The sequence below is a fragment of the Amborella trichopoda genome, chromosome 13, assembly GCF_054954075.1.
Source record: "Amborella trichopoda isolate Santa Cruz 75 chromosome 13, AtrichopodaSantaCruz75HAP2 v2.0, whole genome shotgun sequence".
Taxonomy (NCBI): Eukaryota; Viridiplantae; Streptophyta; class Magnoliopsida; order Amborellales; family Amborellaceae; genus Amborella; species Amborella trichopoda.
The window spans coordinates 23,692,151-23,708,116 of NC_142348.1; the positions used below are offsets into that span (position 1 = coordinate 23,692,151).

The 15,966-nt window shown below is 33.4% G+C and overlaps 1 long non-coding RNA gene across 1 annotated transcript in view; it reads left to right on the top strand.

Annotated features, from left to right (window-relative positions):
* Positions 1–14,235, top strand: part of LOC148779104 (uncharacterized) — a 71,234-nt gene extending 56,999 nt beyond the window's left edge. Inside the window, exon 4 of the long non-coding RNA XR_016047659.1 lies at positions 13,908–14,235. This is a non-coding gene — a long non-coding RNA (uncharacterized LOC148779104). The remainder of the gene's footprint in view (positions 1–13,907) is intronic.
* The last annotated feature ends 1,731 nt before the right edge of the window (positions 14,236–15,966 follow it).

Genomic DNA, 15,966 nt, shown 5'->3' on the forward strand with positions numbered 1-15,966 from the left:
GGACTGATGTGTGTATATATACGATATGTATATACTTATATGTTTATGCGTTTATGTATACAATTGCTTGCTATCAATTATATATAGTTATCAATGTATATATACACTGATATACACACGCACATGCACCCTTACACGTTGATAGGTTCATATATACTGTGTATGTATACACTAATACATACATTCTATAAACATAGATGTATATGACCTTATAGACACTTATTTGCAATTTATATTTATATATGGTGTTCATATATACTATATGCATATATTGATATGTTTATGCATGTATGTTTAAACTTGCTATGGGTTATATATACACTGATATGTGCACGCACATGCACCTTTGCGCATTGATTGTATATACATTTCTATACGCACACACACTCACACACTCACATAGGCACACACACTCACACACACACTCTCACACACACACACTCACACTCACACTCCCACTCACACTCGCACACACACTCACACTTACACTCACACTCACACTCACACCCACACCCACACCCACACCCACACCCACATACACACTCACACACCCACACTCACACACACGCACACGCACTCACACTCACACTCACTCACACTCACATTCACACTCGCACTCACACACACCCACACTCACACACACTCATACACCCACTCACTCACACTCATACTCATGCACACACACACACTCACTGTCACTCTCACTCTAACTTTCACTCACTCACACTCACACTCACACTCACACTCACGCACACACTCACAATCACACTCGTTCACACAAGCTCACACACTCACACTCATATTCACACTCACACTCATACTCACACTCACACTCACACTCACACTCACAATCACACTCACAATCACACTCACACACTCACACTCACACTCACACACACACACACTCATACTCACACACACACACACTCATACTCACACTCACACTCACACTCACATAGACTTACACACACACATTCACACACTCACACTCACACTCACACTCACACTCACACACACACACACTCATAAGTCACAATCACTGTCACAGTTACACTCACACTCACAGATATATACTACACATATATGTGTGTTGTGTATGGACTGTTGTGTGTATATATACGAGATACATATATTGATATGTTTATGCGTGTATGTATACAGTTGCTTGCTATCAGTAGTATACAATTATCAATATATATATATATATATATATATATATATATATATATATATATATATATATATACTGATATGTGCACACACATGCACCCATACGCGTTGATAAGTGCGTATATATTGTGCATGCATACACTTATACATGCCTTCTTTATACATTGAAATATATGATCATATAAACATATATTAACAGTTATTATATAAATATATATAAACAGTGTGTCTATATATATACTGATATGTTTATACGTGTATGTTTAAACTAGCTATCAGTTATATGTTTAAACTAGCTATCAGTTATATATACACTGAAATGCACACACATATGTACCCTTACACATTGATAGCACATATATACATTTTTATGCACACATATATATATGAACATATATACACTTATTATCAGTTTCTACTGTTATTAGCGTACACGTATATTACTATGTATATGAATGCACAGGTGGCTATTGCAGCCAATAAGGTAAATGGACATATTTCCCCCCACCCCTCCTTTTTGATTATTTGCCTCTCAATTCTTTCCATTCGAATCATTATCTTCCATTTGAATGATTTTTCCTTATACAATTTTCCAAACTGTGATAAATTCAGACCTTAAAGAATTATTTGTTCTAGCTATCACCTCTAATCATATAAGCCTGGGCGAAATTCTATATTAATTTGTATAGAATTAGGCATAAAAATGGGTTTCTTCTCTTGGTGAATTGGGTATGCTAAATACCCAATTGTGATAGTCCATCTAAATTTTTTGTCTTATTTGTACTTGTTTTTATTATTATTGATGAGCTTCATCTTCATCGAGTTTTCTTGTAAAGGAACAAGCATTAAAGCAACTTATCATCGAGTACATTATTCGATATTTGTGATCTTGATCTTGCAAGCTTGATTTGATTAATGGTTCTTTCTTCTCTAGTATCGTACTTATCTTGCTTCTTTCATGCAAAAATGGAGTGAATTTTCTGAAACTTTACTTGTGGTTTGCAATTTTATTAAGTAAATTTTTCTTAATACACACACACTCTTTATTAAGTAACTTTTTCTTAACACACACACACTCTATCTTCTTTCATGCAAATATGGAGTGAATTTTCAAGAGTATTATTTGTGGTTTGCAATTGTATTAAGTAACTTTTCTTAACACACACCACATACACACACACACACACTCACACTCACATTCACACTCACTCACTCTCACTCTCACTCTCACTCTCTCTCACCCTCACACTCACACTCACACTCACACTCACTCTCACACTCAGACACACACACACACACACACACTCACACGAACACGAACACGAACACGAACACGAACACGAACACACACACTCACACTCACACTCACACTCACACTCACACTCATACACTCACAAACACGTACTCATACAGTCACACACGCTCACTCTCACACATTCACGCTCATGCTCACATTCACACTCAGATATATAGTACACATACACATGTTGTGTATGGACTGATGTGTGTATATATATTATGATATGTTTATGCATTTATATATACAGTTGTTTGCTATCAGTTATATACAATTATCAATGTATGTATATAATGATACGTGCACGCACATGCACCCTTACGCATTGATAAGTGCGTATGTACGGTATATGTTTGCACTAATACATGCATACTATATAGATATATATGACCATATAGACATTTATTAGCACTTTACATATATATATATATAGTTACGATATGTATATACTGATATGTTTTTGCGTGTATGTATAAACTTCCTATCAGTTATATATACACTGATATGCGCCCACACATGCACCCTTACGTATTGATAGGGCATACGTACATTCCTATATACACTGATATGTATGACCCTATGAACACTACTTATCAGTTTATACAGTTATTGGTGTATATGTACACTGATATGTATATATTCACTCATGTGCATATCTGTATTGGGTTTATATATACACTACTATATAAGACCATATGTGTACTTATTATCAGTGATGTATATAATTCTTAGCTCAATTTGTGTACGTATTGATGTATATCAATATATACCATTCTTTTCAGAGTATATATATACTGATGCATATAACCATATAATACATTAGTTATAAGCTATATATACAATTATTAGTATGTAAAAATACATTGATATGTGTGTGTGATGTCTGTATTTATATGATGTGTATATACGGATTTGTGTGTATGTGTAAAGTGCATAACTATATATATACACTACATTAATATATACATTGATGTATATGACCATACATACACTTATTATTACTATATACCTTTATTAACGTATATGTACACTGATTTATATACTACACACACTCACTGTCACACTCACTCTTACCCTCACCCTCACACTCACACTCATACTCACACTCACACTCACACTCACACTCACACTCACTCACTCATACACACACACACTCACACACTTACACTCACACTCACACTCGCACCAGCACTCTCACTCTCACTCGCACTCACACTGACATTGACACTTACACACACTCACACTCACACTCACACTCACAAATATATACACTATCACTTGTAATCAAATATGCAATTGCGAAATTCCTTATTACTTTGTAAAAAATTAGGCATAAGAATGGGTTTCTTCTCTTGATGAATTGGGTATGTTGAATACCCTATTGTGATAGTCCATGTAAATTTTTTATCTTATTTGTACTTGTTTTTTATTATTATTGATGAGCTTCATCTTCAAATTGAGTTTTCTTGTAAATCAACAAGCACGAAAGCAACTTATCATAGAGGCGGATCTCTTTACGTTATTCGATATTTGAGTTGCTTGATGGTTCTTTCTTCTCTATTATAGTATTGCTCTTGCTTCTTTCATGCAAATAAAGTGTGAATTTTCTAGAGCTTTACTTGTGGCTTGCAATTTTATTAAGTAACTTTTTCTTAACACACACACACTCTTGCTTCTTTCATGCAAATATGGAGTTAATTTTCTGGCGCTTTACTTGTGTTTTTGCAATTTTATTAAGGAAATTTTTCTTTACACACACACATGCACCACACACACACACACACTCACACTCACACTCACTCTCACACTCACACTCACACTAATGTATAGGAATGGGTTTATATATACACTAATGTATAAGGTCATGTATATACTTATTATCAGTGATATATACAGTTATCAGCTCTATATGTTTATGTATTGATGTATATAAGCATAGAATACATTAGTTATCGGTTATATATACAATTACTAGTGTGAAAAATACATTGATGTGTGTGTGATGTTTGTGTATGTGTAAAGTACGTAACTGTATATATACAATGTATTAATATTTACTTTTATGAAAATACTGTTAATGGCACAAATTAAAGCTCAAAGCATAATTTTTTACTGATATATAAGAAGCAGAGAGTGTGACTACAGGACCAAGTAATCAATATTTTATTGTTGATTGTGTAAACTGTAAACTTACAGGAGCAAGCAATTGTACATATAGGATTAGTTCCCCAAACTTAATCCTTCAGCTCTGTTTCCTCAAGAAAATGAAAAGCCCTCTTCAAACTATCCCAAATCAGAAAGAAAAACCCTTTTCAAACTATCCGAAATCAGCTTTTCATCTTCCTAAATCAGCATCCCATCTTCCTTTTCTCTCTCTAAAAATCAGTTAAGGCCTCTTCCATTAGGGTTCTTTCTTTTCTCTCTAAAAATCACTTAGGGCGGCCCCTTCCATTAGGGTTTGTGAAAACTATTTTATTCTTCTTTCTTCTTGCTATAAACCCTAATGGTTATGAGCCGAGCCATATTTACTTCTCTTCCTTTCCTTCGTCGTTTTTCTTCTTCTCTTTACACAGTAAACATAGATGTAAATCCCAAATTTATATGAACTTCTTCCAACTAAATAAATTTATAAAACTTTAACCATAGTTATGGACTGACCATAGACACCATACCATAATTAAATAAATGTCGTGACAAAACAAAAATCGTGTGTTTATTTTTTGGTACCTGCTAAGTAGGAGTTATGTTTAAGTATTTAATAAATAAATTTATAATATATTTATTTGTTTTTGTATGTAATAAGTAAGTGTGATGTTTCTTAAAGTATTTAATTGGTAGATTTATATGGTACTTTTTTTGGTATATACTAATTAATTATGTATTTAATATTGGATGAGAGTCACAAGACATCTAAATTAATTGACTTAATTATATTAGTTTAGTAAAGTTTTTATAGATGAATTAGTAATTGATGGCCTTGTCAAAATTTTGATTTTTTAGAATTTCAAAATTTCTAATATGATAAATTTATCCGATTTTTTTACTCTGATTTTTTTAGCCTAATCCAATATATTAACGATATCTTTGTATGAAGTATTTTTACCAATCCGTATTTTTCATCCAATTTTTTCATTTGATTTTCAAAATAAAAACGATTTATTTTTGATATGTATATACTGATATGTTTATACGTGTATGTATAAACTTGCTATCAGTCATGTACACACTGATATGCGCACACACATGCACCCTTACGTATTGACAGTGCATATATACATTTCTATATACACTGATATAAATGACCTTATAGACACTTATTATTAGCTTATACGGTTATTAGTGTATATGTACACTGAAATGTATATACGCACACTCATATGCATATCTATAAAAGGTTTATATATACACTAATGTATAAGACCCATGTATGTGCTTATTATCAGTGATATAAACAGTATTGAGCTCAATTTGCCTACGTATTGATTTATAACAATATATACCATTATGTTCAATGTATATATAGTTATACTGATGCAGATAACCAAACAAAACATTAGCTATTTGCTTTATATACAGTTATTAGTTTGTAAAAAATACATTGATATGTATGTGTGATGTCTGTATATATACGATGTGAATATACTGATATGTGTGTATGTGTATGTGCAAAGTGCATAACTGTATATATACAAAGCATCAATATATACATTTCTATATACATTGACATATATGACGATATATACATTACTTTTCAGTTTATACTGTTACTAACGTATATGTATACTGATTTATATGCTACACACTCACTCACACTCACACTCTCCCTTACACTTACACTCACACACTCACTCACATACACACGCACACACACTCACACACAGTCACTCACATACACACACACACATGCTCATACTCACACTCACACTCACACTCACACTCACACTCACACTCACACTCACACTCACTCACACACACTCACACTCACAGATATATATATTGTACATATATGCATGTTGTGTATGGACGGATGTGTGTATATATACGATATGTATATACTAATATGTTTATGCCTGTTTTTGCGATCTTGATCTTGAAAACTTGATTTGCTTAATGGTTCTTTCTTCTTTAATATAATACTTCTTCTTTCATGCAAATAAGAAGTGAATTTTCTTGAGCTTTACTTGTGGTTTGCAAGTTTATTATATAACTTTTCTTGACACACATACTCTTGCTTCTTTCATGCAAATATGGAGTGAATTTTTTGGCGCTTTACTTGTTGTTTCCAATTTCATTAAGTAACTTTTTCTTAACACACACGCACACACTCACACTCACACTTACACACACACTCACACGCGCACACACACACTTACACACACTCACGCTCACACTCACACACACTCACACTCACTCACACACAGTCACAGTCACGGTCACAGTCAGAGTCACACACACTCGCACACACACATTCACACACATGCACACACACTCACACACACACTCACACTCACAACTCACACTCACACTCACACACACTCACATTCACAAGCACACTCACAAACTCACACACTCACTCACACACACTCACGCTCACACTCACTCACACTCACACTCGCTCACACTCACACTCACACTCACACATACACACACACGCTCACACATACTCACACACTCACACTCACACTCGCACTCACACACACACACTTTCACAATTACACACTCATACACACTAACACACACTCACACTCACACTCGCACTCACACACACACACTTTCACAATTACACACTCATACACACTAACACACACTCACACAGACTCACACTCACAACTTACACTCACACTCACAGATATATGCTACACATATATGTGTGTTGTGTATGGACTGATGTGTGTATATATACGATATGTATATACTTATATGTTTATGCGTTTATGTATACAATTGCTTGCTATCAATTATATATAGTTATCAATGTATATATACACTGATATACACACGCACATGTACCCTTACACGTTGATAGGTTCATATATACTGTGTATGTATACACTAATACATACATTGACACTCACACTCACACTCACACTCACACTCACACTGACACTAACACTGACACTCACACTCACACTCACACTCACACTCACACTCACACTCACAGTCACAGTCACACTGACATTGACACTAACACTGACACTGACACTGACACTGACACTGACACTGACACTCACACTCACTCACACTCACACTCACACTCACATTCACAGTAACACTCACTCACACTCACACTCACAGATATATATATTACACATATATGTATGTTGTGTATGGACTGATGTGTGTATATATACGATATGTATATACTAATATGTTTATGCCTGTTTTTGCGATCTTGATCTTGAAAACTTGATTTGCTTAATGGTTCTTTCTTCTTTAATATAGTACTTCTTCTTTCATGCAAATAAGAAGTGAATTTTCTGGAGCTTTACTTGTCGTTTGCAATTTTATTATGTAACTTTTCTTAACACACACTCTTGCTTCTTTTATGTAAATATGGAGTGAATTTTTTGGAGCTTTACTTGTTGTTTCCAATTTCATTAAGTAACTTTTTCTTAATACACACGCACACACACACACTCACACTCACACTCACACGCGCACACACACTCACACTCACACTCACACTCACACTCACACTCACACTCGCACTCACACTCACATACACTCACACTCACACACACTCACACTCTCACACAGTCACAGTCACGATCACATTCACTATCAGAGTCACACACACCCTTGCACTCACACATTCACACACACTCACGTGCACACACTTACACTCACAACTCACACTCACACTCACACACACTCACAACTCACACTCACACTCACACACACTCAACTCACACTCACACTCACACTCACACTCACACACACTCACATTCACATGCACACTCACAAACTCATACACACACACACACACGTTCACACTCACACTCACACTCACGCTCACATTCACTCACACTCACACTCACTCACACTCACACACACACACACACGCTCACACATACTCACACACTCACACTCACACTCGCACTCACACATACACACACTTTCACACTTGCACACACACTCATACAGACTCACACACACACACACTCACACTCACAACTTACACTTGCACTCACAGATATATGCTACACATATATGCGTGTTGTGTATGGACTGATGTGTGTATATATACGATATGTATAAACTTATATGTTTATGTGTTTATGTATACAATTGCTTGCTATCAATTATATATAGTTATCAATGTATATATACACTGATATACACACTCACACTCGCACTCGCACAAATATATAAGTATGGTTTTGTATATATACTACTGTATAAGACCATGTATATATACCTATTATCAGTGATATATACAATTTCTTCTTTTCCAATTGTGATAGTCTATGTAAATTTTTTTTCTTATTTGTACTTGTTTTTATTAATATTGATGAGCTTCATCTTCATCAAGTTTTCTTGTAAATTAAGAAGCATGAAAGCAACTTATCATCGAGGCGGATCTCTTTCCGTTATTCGATATTTAAGATCTTGAAATTGATCTTGCACGCTTGATTTCCTTAATGGTTCTTTCTTCTCTAGTATGGTATTGCTCTTTCGTCTTTCATGCAAATACGGAATGAATTTTATAGAGCTTTACTTGTGGTTTGCAATTTTATTAAGTAATGTTTTCTTAACACACACAATCTCTTGCGTCTTTCATTCAACTATGGAGTGAATTTTTTGGAGCTTTACTTGTGGTTTGCAATTTTATTTACTTTTTCTTAAGATACACAGCCTGCACACACACACACACACTCACACTCACACTCCCACTAATGTATAAGAATGGGTTTGTATATACGCTTCTGTATAAGACCATGTATATGCCTATTATCAGTGATATATACAGTTATTAGCTCAATTTGTGTATGTATTGATGTATAGCAGTACATACCATTGTTTTCAGGGTATATATATATACTGATGCATATAACCATACAACACATTAGTTATTAGCTATATATACAGTTACTAGTGTGTAAAAATACATTGATATGTGGGTGTGTATGTGATGTCTGTATATATACGATGTGTATACACGTATTTGTGTGTATGTGTAAAGTGCATAACGGTAAATTTTCAGTGCAGTACTATTTACATTTCTATATATATTGATGTATACACTTATTATCAGTTTATACATTTATTAATGTATAATGTACATTGATTTATATACTATATACACACACACACATGCATCATACTCACACTCACTCACACTTACACTCACACTCACACATACGTACATACACACTCACACTCACACTGATATCGTACGTACATGCACCCTTACGCATTGATAGTGCATATATACATTTCTATATACACTGATATGTATGACCATATAGATACTTATTATCAGTTTATACAGTTATTAGTGTATGTGTATATTGAAATGTATATACATACACTCATATGCATATGTATAAAGGGTTAATATTTACACTAATGTATTAGACCATGTGTATACTTATTATCAGTGATATATACAGTTATTAGCTCAATTTGTATATGTATTGATGTATAGCAAAACGTACCATTGTTTTCAGAGTATATATATATATATATATACTGATGTATATAACTATATAATACATTACTTATTTGCTATATATAAAATTTCTAGGGTGTAAAAATACATTGATATGTGTGTGTGTGATGTCTATATATATACGATGTGTATATACGGATTTTTGTGTATGTATAAAGTGCATAACTGTATATGTAGAATGCATTAGTATATATATTTCTATATACATTGATGTATATGACCATCTATACACTTATTATTAGTTTATACCTTTATTAACGTATACGTACGTTGATTTATATATTACACACACACACGCTCTCATACTCACACTCACACTCACACTCATACATACACACACACACTCGCACTCACACACACACTCACACTCGCACTCGCACTCGCACTCACACTCACACCTCGCACTCACACACACACTCATGCTCACGCTCACACTCACACTCATACTCACGCTCATGCTCACACTCACACTCAAACTCACCTCTAATCTGATATGCCTCGGCGAAATTCCATATTACTTTGTATAGAATTAAGCATAAGAATGGGTTTGTTCTCTTGATGAATTGGGTATGCTAAATACGCAATTGTGATAATTCTTGTTAATTTTTTATCTTATTTGTACTTGTTTTTATTATTATTGATGAGCTTCATCTTCATCGAGTTTTCTTGTAAATTAACAAGCTTGATGCAACTTATCATTAAGGCGGATCTCCTTACGTTATTCGATATTTGATATCTTCATCTTGCTAGCTTGATTTGCTTAATGGTTCTTTCTTCTCTAGTATAGTATTACTGCTCTTACTTCTTTCATGCAAATATGGTGTGAATTTTCTGATGGTTTACTTGTAGTTTGCAATTTTATTATGTAACTTTTTCTTAACACATACACATATGCACACCAAACACACACACATACTCACACTCACACTAAGGTATATGACCATGTATATACTTATTATCAGCGATATATACCGTTATTAGCTCAATTTGCATATGTATTGATGTATAACAATATATACCATTGTTTTCAGAGTGTATATATATATATATACTGATGCATATAGCCATACAATACATTAGTTATTCAATATATATACAGTTACTAATGTGTAAAAATACATTGATATGTGCATGTGTGTGTGTGTGACGTTTGTATATATACGATGTGTATGTGAGGATTTGTGTGTATGTGTAAAGTGCATAATTGTTATATACAGTGCATTAATATATACATTTCTATATATATTGATGTATATGATCATATATAAACTTATTATCAGTTTATACATTTATTAACGTATATGTACACTGATTTATATACTACACACACGCACTCATACTCACATTTACGCACACGCATTCACACTCGCACACGCACTCACACTCACACGCACACTCACATATACACACGCACTCACACACACTCACACTCACACTCACACTCGCACTCGCACTCGCACTCGCACTCGCACTCGCACTCACACTCACACTCACACTCAAACTCAAACTCACACACACTCACACTCACACTCACATATATATATATACTATCACCTCTAATCTGATAAGCCTAAGAAAAATTCATTATTACTCTGTATAGAATTAAGCATAAAAATGGGTATCTTCTCTTGATGAATTGGCTGTGCTAAATACCCAATTGTGATAGACCATTTAAATTTTTTTCTTATTTGTACTTGTTTTTATTAATATTGATGAGCTTCATCTTCATCGAGTTTTTTTTTAAATCAACAAGCAAGAAAGCAACTTAACATCAAGGTGGATTTCTTTACGTTATTTGATATTTGAGATCTTGATCTTGCAAGCTTGATTTGCTTAATGGTTCTTTCTTCTCATGTATAGTACTACTCTTTCTTCTTTTATGCAAATACGGAGTGAATTTTCTGGAGCTTTAGTTGTAGTTTGCAATTTTGTTAAGTAATTTTTTCTTAACACACAAACTCTTGTTTCTTTCATGTAAATATGGAGTGAATTTTTTGGAGCTTTAGTTGCGGTTTGCAATTTTATTAAGTAACTTTTTCTTAACACACACACACACCACACACACTCACACTCACACTCACACTCACTAATGTATAAGAATGGGTTTGTATATACATTACTGTATAAGACTAAGTATATACCTATTATCAGTGATATATGCAGTTATTAGCTCAATTTGTGTATGTATTGATGTATAGCAACGTATATCAGTGTTTTCAAAGTTTATATATATACTGATGCATATAACCATACAATAAATTGTTATCAACTATATATACAGTTACTAGTGTGTAAAAATTCATTGATATGTGTGTGTGTGATGTCTGTATATATACGATGTATATATACGGATTTGTGTGTATGTGTAAAGTGTACAACTGTATATTTTCAGTACATTATTATAGGCATTTCTATATACATTGATGTACATGACTATATATACACTTATTATCAGTTTATACATTTATTAATGTATATATACATTGATTTATATACTACACACATATACACGCACTCACACTTGCACTCACACTCACACTCACACTCACACTCACTCGCACACATACATACACATTCACTCTCACATTCACACTGATATGCGCTTGCACATGCACCCTTATGCATTGATAGTGCATACATAAATTTTTATATACACCGACGTGTATTACCATATAGGCATTTATTATCAGTTTATACAGTTAGTAGTGTATATGTATATTGAAATGTATATACATACACTAATATGCATATATATAAAGGGTTTATATATACACTAATGTATAAGACCATGTATATACTTATTATCGATGATATATACATTTATTAGCTCAATTTATGTACGTATTGATGTATAGTAATATATACCATTGTTTTCAGTGTATATATATTTTCTGATGCATATAACCATATAATACATTAGTTATCTGGTGTATATATAATTATTATATGTGTGTGTGTGATGTCTGTATATATATGTTGTGTATATACTGATATGTGTGTATGTGTAAAGTGCATAACTATATACATATAGTGCATTAGTATATTCATTTCTATTTACATTGATATATATGACGATATATACACTATTTATCAGTTTATACAGTTTAGTATAAATGTACATTGATTTATATACTACACACACACTCACACTCATGCACAATCATACTCCCACCCACACTCTCTCTCACACACACACTCATACTCACACTCACACACACTCATACTCACACTCATACACACACACACTCATATTCACACTAACACTCACACTCACACTAACACTCACTCACGCAATCACAATCACACAGATTGACACACACACATTCACACACACACACTCACACTTGTTGGCACACTCACACTCTCACATACACTCACACACTCACACTCACACACTCACATACTCTCACATACACTCACACACTCACACTCACACACTCACACTCCCACTCCCAGTCACACTCACACTCACCCTCACCTAGACACTCACAACTCACACTCACACTCACACAAACACTAACACTAACACTGACACTCACAGATATGTATATTATACATGCGTGGTGTGTATGGACTGATGTGTGTATATTTACGATATGTATATGCATATCTTTTTGCGTATATGTATACAGTTGCTTGCTATCAGTTATATGCAATTATCGATGTATATATACACTAATATGCGCACACACATGTACCATTACGCGTAGATAAGTGCATATATAATGTGTATGTATACACTAATACATGCATTCTATTTTATAAAAGGAGGATCATGCTTCAGAAAGAAGACACCTCGGGATTTCCTTCTGAATATCATAGCTAGGGTTTTAGTATTCTAAGTGATTATAATTTCTGAGTGATTGTTGTAAGCCTGAGTACTTACTAGGAGTTCTTCAAGTTTGTTTTCTGCCTCTCACCCCTATTTTGAGCTTTTTTTTTGTTTTCTGCCTCTTACCTCTACTTCGAGATTTCATGTAAGTGCCTATCTCTGTTCTGGTTTTATACTTCTGTTCATGGTTATTATATATGAATGTTACTCTTATGAATGTTGCTATTTTGTTTTTATGAATATTCTTATGAATGTTACTCTTTCTTATTTATGTTTATGCTTCCGCTATTTATGGTATCGGAGTCGAGTTTATTCAGTAGAAAACTGAACTAATTTGTACATTTATCTGGTTAACATACCTAAAGTCGCTGTGACCCAAAGACCACCGCGAGTTTGGAAGGCCATTAGGTGCATGGACTATTTCTGGTTGACTCAAGGAGAGAACACTAAGATAAAATGGCAAATTTGTTTAGAACACTATCGAATAGAACAGCTTCTGGTAGTTTTAATAATAATACTCTACGAGTAAATAATAGAGAAGAAATATATATATATATGTGTGTGTGTGTGTGTGTGTGTGTGTGTGTGTGTGTGTGTGGGGCAAGCTTTCTATGCTTCTACAGCATAGAAGTTCTATCCTTCCCTTTATCCAACCATCCATTCTGAATGGAGGGTTACGATTGCCTCAATTACAATATCACGTCTCTACACTGTTTTATTTTTAAAAGTCTTTCTATAAACTATTTTGACACCAAATTTTGGACGTCCATTCCTCTATTAAAATCGTACTAACAAAAAATATAAAAAAAAATATTTTCAATAAAATAAAATGACCAAATACCCCTGAAATTTTAAAGGGGTATTTTGATCCTTATTTTTTATTCAAAAAATTATATTTAGTACTTTTTATAGGTGCCCCCCAATGAGAAGATGGCACATACCAAATTTCATATTCATACAATTTGTATTAAAAAAATTAAAAATAAAATACCTTGAGAAATTGGATCTAAGATCAAACGGTGAGTGGCTCTCTTGATCAAAATTGGACGGCTAGATAATAGGGGGAGGATAGAACTTCTATGTTGTAAGGGAAGCATAAAACCATTTCTTACACATACACACACACACACATACACACACACACACACACACATATATATATATATATATATATATATATATATCTTCCCAACGTCTATAGGCGAAAATGAACAATGACTTCGCCTATGCTCATAACCGTCCAAAGTTTATCGTATGGTCACGATTGTTCAATATTGTGTCATTTTTCTTTTTTTTTTCTTTAACTTGGAATGATATGAAATTTGGAGTATGTGTATATCTTATTGAGGCGCATCTAATAAAATTATGAAAGATTTTTTGTAAAATATAAATTAACCAAAATACCCCCGTAAATTTCAGGGGCATTTTGTCAAATTATATTTTTCGATTTATTTTTTATATATATATTTTTTAGATTTTTTTATTTTTTATGAATACAAGCTCCAAATTTCAAATTATTTTGATTTATAAAAAAAAATAAAAAATGAAACACTGTCCGATAACTGTGATAGTGTGATGAACTTTATACGGTGATGAGCATAGGTAAAATCATTGTTCATTTTTGTCTATATATCTATATATATATAAGAAAACACTACGCAACGCCTATAGGAGACAATGAACAGTGATTTCGTTTGCCCTCATCATCATCCAAACTTCAGTGCACGGTCACAATTATCCGGCACTATTTCAATTTTTATTTTTTTTTTATAAATTCAAATTATTTAAAATTTGCAGATTTGGGGTTATTTTGGTCAATTTATATTTTACGAATATTTTTTTAATATTTTTATTAAGCGCGTTTTACTAAGATGTACACACGTTCCAAATTTCAAATTATTTCGATTAGTAAAAAAAATATGCAAATTGAAACATTACTGGACAACTGTGACCGTACGATGAAGTTTGAATGGTGATAAGGTAGACAAAATCACT